Below are 13,847 nucleotides of genomic sequence, written 5' to 3'. Positions count from 1 at the left end.
GTGTACTACACAAATATATACAAAAAATAGACCAAAAAATTCCTTAATTGACCTTCCACACCTATTCAGCGTACCCATTGCACACCAAAGTGCAATTGCTAGTTTTTACGCCGAAGGCATACCCTGTATGAAAAAGATGGGTTAATTTTCCAGATCGATGGCTCACAACATGCAACAAGCATGCAAGACGATTGGAAAGTAGCTGGTCGTTAGTTTTGTCATTTGTTTTTTCCCTCTCCCGTCCGTTGTCGTTTTTCCTTTCCCGACATTATCTGTTCACCGTTAGCGGAGCATGCATGAAGTTACATTACTTTGGCAAAGCCAAACTTTTACACTAATTGAGGAACATGCTTGAGCGTGTACATAAAGAAGAAAAGTACACGTGTAAAGAAGTTTTTTCACTTGCATAGACATTAATCATTTTTCCTATTAAATTATTTGTCAAATTAAGTTCCTCACATCGGTAAATCTTTCCGTCGCTCACAACTGAAAATTGTTTTAACACGAAAATTAATATATTCTCCCAAACGAGTAGGTTAAGAGGGAAGTGTGTGTTGTACAATGGTTTGGATCGCTTCTCAAAACAAGTCATTCTTGAGATCCATGATTTTATGGTATTTGGAAGCTACCTCCTTAGAATGTGAAATGCTATATAAGCCGACTGAAAATAATTTAAGGCTAAAGTGGGATGCTCCCCTATTCTAATACATGCCTTATTACCTAGCAAGGATTGAAATAGTTTTGCTTTATTTTGGGTGAGTTGGTGGAGTTTAATAAGACTTAGGCATGTGTATGTATCTTTAGAAATCTCTTAATCCTATGGGAAATACCTATTCAATTAAATAAATAGAAGCCTCCATGTGTGTACTTGTTCTAAAAGGCTCATCATTTTTAAGTTATCTTCTTAACGTTTTCCAAGGTAATCTACTTCCTTGGCCAAAGAAATAAATTAAAGTATGGTTTATATTTCTATAGTAAAATGAGGAATAGAAAACAAGCTTATAATGAGATAGATTCAATTAAAGTTTATAATTATAATTTAAATGGATATAAGTAATGATTATAGAGGATTTATTTTAAATGGTTGAAATATTATAATATGTATGAATTAAAGGAGGTTTATATGATTATTTAAATATAATAAATAATTTGTTATTTTTTATTTATGGTTTATTTATCAATTGATTGAATTAATGTGGTTTCATATTTAATTTATTTGTATTCGTTGATCACTATAATTTAATTAATAATTTTCAACCTTTCCAGATATCCCAAATTAGGCGGCTATAGGTCTCTCTTTATATATACCACAAGATTGTTGTTTTAACTAAAGCTAATGGGCAAACAATAGATGGAAAAAGAACATGCGCCACCAATGTAGGGAACTTACATGGGTTGTATTAGTATGGAAACAACTTGGAACTCTAGCGAGTTGCAAAGGAATAAACCCCCAAATCCAACGGTGAATCTGTTTGTAGACATTAATTGTCTGGAAGGGATAAAGTTGACTGATTTGACTTCTACTGTGGATTCTGACATGGACTTTAACTGTTATGTCTAACCGAGTGATTTGGCAGCCTCATGATTCCCGACTCCATCCATTTTTAATTGCATCGATAAATTTTCTACAGATATCAATGTGCCGCACGGTGAGTTTGTCACGTTTTGTTCGTCTTTCCTCCTAATTTTCGCTGGACGATGGCGGCAACATCTACGGAGAAAGCTAGTAAGACTTTGCACGCACAAACAATGAGGATGATAAAAATCAATGGATCAAACGCTTTCAATCGTCTTGCATGGACTTTTGAAAACTTTGAGTCATCGATTTAGAAAATTAATTTTGTCCATTTCAAATAAGGAAACACTTTAGACACAAAATTTTAAAAAAAATAAAATTAAAAAAATAAAATAAAATAAATAATTCATTTAATCTACTATTTTTCATCATTACGTCAATATTTTATCCATTCACTGTTTCTTATAATCATACTGAAATGCCCTTTAAATTTAAACGAATCGTGCAGAAAACCTGTAGTAGCCAAAAACCCCCATCTGCATATTCACGGAAAGTAAAGAAAGCAGGCTAACAAGACAACTACAAAAGGAATGGTAGGCAGTCGCATTTTTTGTCGCAAACTGAAGGTGGGGCGTACTGTTGCAGAAACAATAAAAGACTACTCATGATGAAACGTGGTTTGTCGGCATTGGGACATCTTTGAGATTGATGCTTGTCGTTTCTATCTTCTTCTCGCTGTGGAAAATGAATTGTTACGTATCTGTCCTAAGGTGGGAGTTTCAAGAAACTTAATATTAGATAATATCCACTGTGATCTCCATTATTATATAGATACATGATTTGTCTCACAGTCACAGTCAAGGCAACTTGCGTGGTGCGTTTGCAGTGTTGGAGAGGTGAAGGCCAGGGGAGTTTATACCCTGGCCTTACTGTCCAGATAGACGAGATCTGAATGCAGATTTCTGTCGTGCATTACTGAGCCGCGCATACATATTTGTCTCCTCACGTGCATACATATTTATCTCTGCACCAAATCTCCAGCAAATCTACTCATTGTAAGGTGCAGAATCCCAGTCCTTAAAGCCAACTTGCAGTGTCGGTGTCGAAGAGTGGACAGTGCAGGTTAAAACTAGGGGAGTTTATACCCTACTCCCCCTCCTATATAAACCCACTCCCACCTCTCCACTTTTCATAGCAAAAACACACGATTCTCTGTGTGTTGTGAGTCTCTTGCAGTTGTCTTGTTAGGCTTTCATCTTTATTTTTGCACAAAATATCCTTTGAATTTTAATTAAATTTGTTTCTGCTATGCGCTGAGAGTCGCAGGATGTTTGAAGGGACTCTTTCCTTTCTGTGTTTCTGTTCCGTGCTCTGCGCTGAGAGTCACAGGCTGTTTGAAGGGAGTTACTCTGCATTTTCAAGTGTTTGATAGGTCTTGTGTGCATTTTCAAGTGTTTGATAGGACTATTGTGTGCATTTTAAGAGTGTTTCGAAGAAGTGTTTTTACCTATTGTCTACGTTTTCTGTTGATTTTCCATGTTTTGCAGGAAATGGCGGGTGCTTCAAGCGGTCGCGCTGGTTATGGACTGTACGTATAACAGCTCGTTTTTGATGTAGATGTCGTTCTCCACAACCAAATTGATGATGAAGCATTGAGAACATATTTATTTACAAAATGTCCATTCAATTCATCCCACTACATGGTGGAATTTTAGCGTCCACTTTTGTACATTTCTGTCGTTTTGGTGTTCTCTAAATGATTTCGTACAACACTTACGTTTCAGAAAAATGTTAAGCTTATAGAAGCTCTTATAAATGGAATTGTGATAATGTTTTGAACTTTTTTGTGTGGGGTGAGAATGTCATAGGGGTCCTTCTAATTCATTGTGGGTAATGTGTAATGTTCACATGAACTGAACCAAATCTTTTCATTGTCTTTCTTAAGAATGCAGAAATCAGGTATAGCACCCCTACCCCTCTATAATTTGATGATGGCGGCATGTTTGGTCAAAGCATTACATTACTTTACTTTACTTTTTGTTTTCTACGGCCTGCCTAATTTATGATTAAACATTTTGTACGGCCTTTACATTATATTGTCTGTGTATTTGTTCTGCGCAGGAAATGACAGGTGCTGAAAGCGGTCAAGCTTGTTATGGAGCGGCATGTTTGGTCAAAGCATTTAATCATTACTTTTTGTTTTATATGCCCGATTTAGGGTTAAATGTATTTTTGTTTTTTGTGGCAGTTTCCCAGATATTTTAACACTTCGATTTTTTAAGTTTTATATAATAAAATATGTTTTCTATAGTTTATGGTTTTATTAAAAAAAATTATATTTTAAGTTGAGGATGAGATAAAAGTAATTAACCATTATATTTAACATTTTAATGGTGTGTTGATTAAATTAATTATTTAATATAATTTAAGATTTATATATTTTTATTAGTAATAACAAATTTTTTATTTTAGTTAGATGGTTATATGTATACAAAGTTAATATAACTTAAGTTTTAGGATAATGTTATATGATACAAAGACATTATAAATGAATTAAAAAAAAATGAAAATTTGAAGATTGTTGATGATAGAAGAAATTAGGAGAGGGAGAGATTTCAAAAATTGTTGAAAGGAAGACTTTTAAAGAAGATGGGTATTTTTAAATCTTCAATATTCATTTTTTTAAATTTTCTTTCATAATGTCTTTGTATTAAGTAATATTTTTTTTTAAATTTTGTTTATATTGATTTTGTATACATAATGATTATTTAACAAAAATTGAATAATTTTTTGTCATTAATAAAATATATGTATGCTATAAATTATGATCAATGTTTTTATATAATCACTACTATTAGGTTGTTTCTTTATATTGTGTGTGCATATGTGTGTTCTACAGGGAAATCTTATCATCCCTTAGCTTGAAGTTACTCTATGGAAACTTGATATTATGTTGGTGCTTCATGTTGAAAGCTCAAAAAACTATTTAATTCTTGATCGGGTATATATGTTTTCTAAACAAAATAATCTTTTTATTATTACAAGCTCATACATTTCTAAGTAAACTCTAAGTAAACATTATTTGGATGATATTTCTTGAAAATTTTCATAATATTTTTTAATTTTAAGATTATACATTGAGTAATCTTTATTTGGATGATATTACAGGAAAGACCTCTACCTTGAATTGCCTGTAGAGAAGCTTGGATTATGTTGGTGCTTCATGTTGAAGCTCAAAAATCATATAATTGTAGATCAGGTATATGTTTCTTCTCCACAAGATAATATTAATTTTATAATAAATTTATACATTTCTAATTAATCATTATTTGGGTATTGCAGGAGAAGTGGATCCCAAATCTTGAAGTGCCTCTATGTAAACTTGGGATTATGTTGGTGCTTCTTAGATTGAAGTGGCTTTCCAAAAAATTCATATCTTGCTGGAGCTCAAAAGAACATATAATCTTGAAGTGCTTCTATGTAAACTTGGTTTTATGTCGGTGCTTCTTAGATTGAAGTGGCTCTATAGAAAATTCATATCTTGCTGGAGCTCAAAAGAACATATAATATTGAAGTGCTTCTATGTAAACTTGGTATTATGTTGGTGCTTCTTAAATTGAAGTGGCTCTATAGAAAATTCATATCTTGCTGGAGCTGGAGTTTAAATAACACTATTAATAATTGAATAATAACGAGTCTTATTAACCACTTAAACCAGTAACTACCAATTAACTCCTAACTAATATTTAACTTAAAAAAAACATCTAATAAATTATTATTATCATCTTAATTTATTACTTATCAGTTTTATTCTATGTCATGTACTACAATTTTTAATGCCCCTCTTTAGTGGCGACATTAAGAATTTATTTTGGAGTTGCAATACCAACGATTGACCTGCCTCAAAAAATGGCCTCTTTGATGAAATTTTTTATTTGTATGTAAGTTTCTAAATTTTTTGGATCCAATTACAAAGTGAATACAAAATCTATCACACCCCTATGGCTCCATAAAAATAATTAAAATTGACAATTCAAATACCTATGTCTTTTATCACACCCCTATGGCTCCATAAAAATAATTAAAATTGACAATTCAAATACCTATGTCTTTTATCATGCTACAAAATAAATATGATTAATATTCTCAAATTTTTTTTGGTTTTGTGATTCTACTCAATAGCTTTCAAAAAAATGGATTTTTGAGTTTTGTGAATAAATAATAAAAATATCACAGTTTTAGAGAGACTTTGTTAAATTGTCATATTTTAAAATCAAAACAATATACCAACAATAGAATGACACCTAATGAGAACATGATTCCTCCAATCGAAATAAATCCATACCAATATTTAAATAAACAAACCCTCATAACTGAAAGATGAAAATTTTTCCTCTCAACCACCTTATTCTCCTACATTTTTTCACAACCCCATGGATCCTTGCAACTTTGGATGCCAATGAGATAAGTGTGTGATATGTGGTATCCACTATTATCGCTAAAAAAGTTGCAAGAAGAGTAAATGATATAAACTCCATATTTCATGCAAGTCATTTAATTCTTGACTTTAAAACAAGTAGATGGAGATAAAAAAAGATAGTGGGGCCCTAGAGGTCCTTAGTATCCACTAATTCATTGCCCTAATCAACTTGACAAACAAATCATGAGTGGAGTGAAATTTAGAGTCCTATTATGAAATATTCTTTAATACCATATTAAAAAATGGTAGCGAAAATAATATATTAGAAAAATTAAACCATTGTTGAATAGAATAAGACACATAAAAGGAGATATTTATTAGATTCGGTTGCATAATCAAGTTACATTATATTTTATTTGTATATATAACTATTGGTTTCCAATACAAACTACCTATATAGAAATAACTTTCCAAAAATAGCTTACATTTATTTATTAACTAAACTATAAACTAACCTTTATTTGTAATATAGATTTGTATAGTAATAAGTTGAAGATGGAGAGTAGGAGCGGGGAAGGGGGAGCTAGGGTGTCAGGCGGTGGAGGTGTTGCAGGGGATTCTAAGGTGGAAGATGGAGAGGCTGATGAAGATGGCCATGGTTTGTTTATTTCTATCCTATCTTTGCATAGGGTTTTGGTGGTGGTTCATGGGCCTCGTGTGGCCATGGTTAATACACCTATGTGGGTAGTTTCTTTTGTTTGCCCCTTTGTGTTGATCAATGGTGTTTGACTACTTCCCATTATGGGGACCTTGGTGGCTGTAAGCAAGATCTATTCCCTTAGGCAGGAAGCCCTTGTGTTATTATGAGGATCCAGTAACTACTAAGAGAGGGGGGGGGGGGGGGGGGAATCAACAGTTAAACAACTTTGATAATACTTCAGAAACACTTCAAAAACTAGTACCAATAACTAATTAAACATACCAGTTAGCAGTTTTACCAACCACTCACATAAGTGTTCATCAACATGCAAATAAAGTAAAGATATCAAATCCACACATCAACAATACATCACCACATGAACACAAAGATTTCTCACGTGGAAATCCAAATGGGAAAAACCACGGTGGGAATGAGCACCCAAAAAATATTTGCACTCTTTCGAAATGCGCTCGGTTAAAGGCCTAGCCCGGTTAGGAGCTTTACAATATGCCCAGTTAAGAGAAGAGCTTGTTAGGAGTCACCCGGTTAAGGTTTTTTACCTTAGCCCTGTTAGGAGTAACCTTTCTAGAGGATTTTAAACTCAAGATAATGAGTCACCCGGTCAAGGGATTTACAAATTTGACCTATTAAAGTCTACTCAGTTAAGGGATTTCAAACTGTTGTAACTGTTAGGGAACAACAAGGCAAGTGATCTGATCACAACACTTCACTGCTTCCTAGTACATATCTTTTTTAGCTCAATCTTTGCTACACACATGCAAACTCTTCAATCTGGTTTGACACACTCTTCTTCTCAAATCAACGACATAAAATCTCTGCTCAAACTCGAAATAAATACACTTTTCAACTAGGTTGGTTACAAAACCCTAGCAACATTCAAAATACATTGAATTTACATTTTAGATCATCACGGGTCATTATAGATCATTTATAGATAATTACAACAAATTTTAAGACAATTTCTACCATTGAATGATCACCGCACATCACCACACATCGATTTGATAAGCAATCAAACCCTTGTCATATTCTGCTAAGCACTTTACTATTTCCCAAGAAATCTGATCCTTGTACGCGCTTAAATGCAATCTTATCATCACACAAGGTTTCTGACACACCATCACTAAGTTATGAACATGATAAGATCCACCGCCAAACCAAAAATCATTACCGGTTAAAAATGTGTTCCCGGTATACATTCTTCTTCACAGAGTTTATGACAATAAATCACAACTCACTCAATATACTGAATTTACTGATGCGGTTTCAATCATAGACTCCTGCAAATTTCATAAACATATATTCAACACCACAACATCTAACTATTCAACAATCATCCATACCGGTGTCTTGATCATCATACTGTTCCTGTTTACCAGTATACTGCAACTTAGCCATTTTGCTATCTAACACATTCCTCTACCGGTCAGGCTTTACCGGTAGGCTTAGATGACTTAGATGACTCAACAAACATGGTTTCCATCAATGACGACACAAATAAATTCATCAAACAACTTACAACTATATCATCATCATCTAGCCAACAATCTCCATCAGCTTTGCTAACTTTACCGATTATCTTCTCATCTCATCAATATCTCCATATGCCAATAATCTCTCCTTTATTGTCTTCATCAAATATGCCAACAATATGCCTTGATAATATACCCCTTTGGCATTGATGGGAACACCAAAATAGCAATACCAAAAACTCATCAAAAGCTCATCATGCAAAATTGAACGCTCACCATACATAACTGTAAGAGTTCCAATTATGACTATTGCACTGGATCTTCTCTTCTCTTCTCCTTCTTTTCTTTACTTCTCCCCCTATCATTGTTCTTCTCCATTTACTTTTCTTCTCCCCCTTTGATAACAATGCCAAAGATGCAAAGTGTCGAATCCATCTTCTGCTGCTCCCCCTGAGGACTAGCCCACTTCTCATCAATCCACAGTGAAAGATCTTCAATTAGTCCACTAGATTGATGTCTCAACAACATCTTAGTTGACCTTCGGTAGGGGTATAACCCCTAGCTTGCCTCTGAGATATTTCAAGGTAGCCTTAGGCAATGGCTTAGTTAATATGTCAGCCAACTGCTCCTTACTAGACACATGCTCCATCCTGACTGTCTTTTCCTGCACTCTCTCTCTTAAAAAATGACACTTCAGTTCAATATGCTTTGTTCTAGCATGCAATACAGGGTTCTTTAAAATAATTATTGCACTTGTATTATCACAATATATGATCATTGGTTCTATCATAGTCTCATTGAATCCTTCCAATACATGTCTCATCCATATTGCTTGTGTACAATTCATAGATGTAGTCGCATACTCTACTTCTGTTGTAGACTGAGAAATGCAACTTTGTTTCTTACCAGTACAGGATACCAGTCTTACTCCTAGAAATAATGCGCCACCGGTTGTTCTCTTTTGGTCATCAATATTTCATGCCCAATCAGCATCTGTGAATACCTTCAAAGAGAAGTTGCCTTTGTATGGATACCATAATCCATAATCAATAGTTCCTCTAAGATACCTGAAAATTCTCTTAACTGCAACCATATGAATATCTTTAGGATTATTCTGAAATATTTACACTGTAACAACTGCATGAGCAATATCCAGTCTGCTATGAACTACATAGTGTAGTTTCCCAATCATTGATCTATACTCAATTTTATTCAATGGATCTGAATCATCTTCCTTTGATAATATGCAACCTGTAATCATAGGAGTTCCAACTGGTTTACAATCTTCCATTCCAAAGGTTTTCAATACGTCCTTCACATACTTGGATTGACTGATAAGGATGCCTCCTTTGACCTATTGTACCTGCAAACCAATGAAAAATTTAATCTCGCCTATCAGAGACATCTCAAACTCCTTTTTCATCTCTTCTGTAAAATTTAGACTCATGTCATCATCTCCTCCAAATATGATATCATGAACAAATACTTCTGCAATCAATAACTTATCTCCTTCCATCTTCAAGTAAATGTTGTTGTCCTCACTGGTTCTCTGAAATCCAATCTTTATCAGATGTGAATGGACTCTCTCAAACCATTCCCTTAGAGCTTTCTTTAATCCATATAAATCTTTTTGAAGTTTGCACACCATTTCCTTGCCTTCCGTCAATGCAAACCCATCCAGTTGTTCAATATAAACTTCTTCTTCTAGAATTCCATTAAAAAATGCATACTTAACATCCATTCGGTAAACCTTGAATTCCTTGAATGCTACAAATGCAAGTAACATTATAACTCCTTAAAGTCTAGCAACCGGTGCAAAGGTTTCTCCATAATCCTCACCTTCTTCTTGTGCATATCCTTTGCAAACTAGTCTTGCCTTGTTCCTAACCACTTCACCATCTTCATTCAATTTATTTCTAAACACCCACTTAGTACCAATTACATTTTTATCAGCTAGTCTAGAGACAAGTGACCAAGTGTTGTTCTTCTCTATTTGTTCAAGCTCTTCATTCATAGCCTTTATCCAATCATTATCCTTAAGAGCTTCTCTTACTATCTTTGGTTAAACTATGGAAATCAGACAAGAAATTTCTTTGATTTTTCTTCTTGTTGGAACTCCAACATTCCTATCTCCAATTATTTGATCTGCTGAGTGATTCAACTTTACATATCTAGGTATAACCGGTTCCAGTATAGAAGTTTCTTCTTGTTCTTCTTCATCATCATCTTCATCTTCTATCGGTTGAGCAGTATCCTCCACATTGTTCTGCTCAACATCAGTCTGAACTTTCGGTTCAATAATCACTAGCTTCTGTTCCTCAACAACATTAGACTTGCTGGTATCATCAAGTTTCTTTGCAACTAGGGTTTCTGGTCCGAATTCTCTTCCACAATCTTCACAATCCGCTATCAACTTTGCCAAAGTAGCAATCAAAAGCTCTTCTATGTTTAGATCCAGATGTGTTCTCAAAAATGCTAAGTGAAACATGAGACTATCAAACACCTTTTTATTTGTCTTTTGCCATACCGGTTGAACATACCCTAATCACTGTTCAACTCTAAAACTTGATATTGACACACATATCACATTCAATTTACCAAATATATCTCAAAATCACTTTTTAACATCATATTGCATCAAACACAAGCAGATTTGACTTACTGTACACCATTCAGGGGGTCCGGAAATGGATCTAACAATATGTTCCCCCTAAGCTTCAACATAGCTTAGTTTATCCTTACTTTTCTTCTTCCATATCTTATTCATCTCACTTCTAGTTTCTTCCACTTCTACCTACTTCTTTGCTTTTTGGTCAACAGACTGATTAACCAGTTTGTGCATTCTAGCTCTACAAAACTTTGCAAGGTGTCCCAGTTTGTGACAATGGAAACATGCCATTCTCGATGCTCTCTAGGGTATAACATTGCCTCTACTAGTTATCCTTTGACAATTCATAGCAACATGTCCATGGTTGTGACAGATTGAACATGTCACATTCCATCTATTCTCCATTTAATATGGACTAGATCGGTTCACATAAGGTCTCTACCAAGTAGGGTTCCTCCAGTCATTCTAAGATCTCTACCAAGTAGGGTTCCTCCAATCATTGTAAGATCTCTGTCACTCACCATTAGACCTCCGAACCATGTAAGATCTTTGATTGTTCACTCCTAACCTGCACTCAAAAACTCTATGCCCATACTTGTTGCAATTGAACCAATATCCATTAAAAGTACTAGGCTTATATCCTTCATATGCATTAGTTCTATATCCATCCAAAGTACTGGATCTACTTCTACAAACATTTGCAGTATGACCTACCTTACGGTAATTAAAACATACTAGTTTGTAGGTTCTCTTACCGGTGTTCCTCTTTTTGGTCTTTGGTGCAGTTTTGGCATCATGCATGGTGTCCTTAGTACTAGATGGATTTCCTTGTTCAAAGGTTGTATATCCCAAGCCACATGTATCTTTGTTTTGCCTTTGTGATTGAATCTTCTCATCAAGCATAGCAATGCTCTTGTTGAATTTAGTTAGTAATTCATTTGCATCAGCTAGATCCTTGGTAAGTTCCTCATTCTTCTTTGTAAGACTTTCTCTAAGAGACATAGCCATGTCTAGATCAACTTGTATTTCCTCTTTTTCCTCTTTTTCCTCTTGAAGATGTACATGCAAGGTACTAATCTCCTAGTTTAGCTTTAAGATCTCACCCTCCTTATCTCTTATTGTGTCTTCAACTATCCTTCTAGATTCCAACTCTTGACTCATCCTGATGGTAAGGGCTTCCAGCTCTCTCCTTAGATTTGTCTTATCATCATTCATCTTTTCTACCTCATTAACCAAGGCATCAATGCTTGCTTCATCAGATGAACTATTTTCACTAAGTTCCATCAACTACTTAGCCGACTCTTTTCTCTTAGCCAATGAAGCTTTGTACTTGACCTTTAGTTCATCATAGGCTTCTTTAGATTTTGCAAGCTTTTGTGAAAGTTCTCGTTTACTAATCGAACTTTCCCCCATGTTATCCTTAGAGATCCTTCCCAAGCGGTTAAGTCTTTAATGGAATTAGGCTCATATCTTTATCACAAGCGGTTAAGCTTCTGCACAAAGAGGACCTAGTGCTCTGATACAAATTATTATTATGAGGATCCGGTAACTACTGAGAAGGGGGGATGAATCAGTAGTTAAACAACTCTGATAATACTTTAAAAACCAGTACTGGTAACTACTCAAACATACCGGTTAGCAAATTTACCAACCACTCACATAAATGTTCATCAACATGCAAATAAAGTAAATATATCAAATCCGCACATCAATAATGCATCATCACATGAACACATAGATTTTTCACGTGGAAATACAAATGGGATAAACCATCATAGGAATGAGCACCCACAAAATATTTGCACTCTTATGGAATGTGCCCGGTTAAAGGCCTAGCCCGGTTAGGAGCTTTACAATATACCCGGTTAAGAGCAGACTCTGTTAGGAGTCACCTGGTTAAGGGATTTTACCTTAACCCTGTTAGGAGATCTACCCTATTAGGAGTAACCTTGTTAGAGGATTTTAAACTCAAGATAATGAGCCACTTGGTCAAGGGATTTACATATAAGACCTATTAAAGTATACCCAGTTAAGGGATTTCAAACTGCTATTTCTGTTAGGGAAAAACATGGCAAATGGTCTGATCACAACAATTAGCTGCTTGCTAGTATAGATCCTTTTTAGCTCAATCTCTGCTACACTCATGCAGACTCTTCAATCTGGTTTGGCACACTCTTCTTCTTAAATCACCGATACAAAATCTCTTCTCAAACTTGACCTAAATAGACTTTTCAACTAGGTCGGTTAAAAAACCCTAGCAACATTCAAAATACATTGAATTAACATTTTATATCATCACATATCATTTACATATCATTACAACAAATTTTAAGACAATTTATACCATTGAATGATCACCGCACATCACCTCACATCACCGCGCATCACCACACATCACCACACATCGATTTGATAAGCCATCAAACCCTTGTCACATTCTGCTAAGGACATGGTTGTTTCCCATGAAATTTGATCCTTGTACGCTCTCAAATACAATATTATCATCACACATGGTTTCTAACACATCATCACTAAGTTATGAACATGATAAGATCCACCGCCAAACCAAAAATCATTACCACTTAAAAATCTGTTACCGACATACATTCTTCTTCATAGAGTTTATGACAGTAAATCATAACTCACTCAATATACTGAATTTGCTGAGGTGGTTTCAATCACAGACTCATGCCAATGTCATAAACATATATTCCACACTGCAACATCTAAATCTTCACCAATCTTCCATACTAGTTTCTTGATCATCGCATTGTTTCTGTTTATCGGTATACTGCAACTTAGCAGTTTTATTGTCTAACACATTCCTCTACCAGTCAAGCTTTACCAGTAGGCCTAGATGACTTAGATGACTCAATAAACATGGTCTCTATCAATGACAACACAAATAAAGTCATCAAACAACTTACAACTATATCATCATCATCTAGCCAACAATCTCCATCAACTTTACCAACTTTACTGGTTATCTTATCATCTCATCAACATCTCCATATTCCAACAATCTCTCTATTATTGTCTTCATCAGATATGCCAACAATATGCCAATACCTTGATGTGCATTACTCTATTCCAAGTTTTTGGGGAGTGTT

The 13,847-nt window shown here is 34.7% G+C and overlaps 1 long non-coding RNA gene across 2 annotated transcripts; it reads left to right on the top strand.

The window, feature by feature from the left end:
* The first annotated feature begins 2,717 nt into the window (after window positions 1-2,717).
* Window positions 2,718-5,169, top strand: LOC131032228 (uncharacterized). 2 transcript variants are annotated; one of them, XR_009103401.2, is made up of 4 exons: window positions 2,718-2,948; window positions 3,064-4,517; window positions 4,685-4,775; window positions 4,859-5,169. It is a non-coding gene; the product is annotated as an uncharacterized LOC131032228 (long non-coding RNA). The 2 variants fall into 2 exon arrangements; XR_009103400.2 differs by having other exon boundaries at window positions 2,718-4,517.
* Window positions 5,170-13,847: the final 8,678 nt, after the last annotated feature.

The sequence above is a fragment of the Cryptomeria japonica genome, chromosome 5, assembly GCF_030272615.1.
Source record: "Cryptomeria japonica chromosome 5, Sugi_1.0, whole genome shotgun sequence".
Taxonomy (NCBI): Eukaryota; Viridiplantae; Streptophyta; class Pinopsida; order Cupressales; family Cupressaceae; genus Cryptomeria; species Cryptomeria japonica.
Note: the sequence above shows the minus strand (reverse complement) of the source record. Positions and strands in the feature narration are given on the sequence as shown.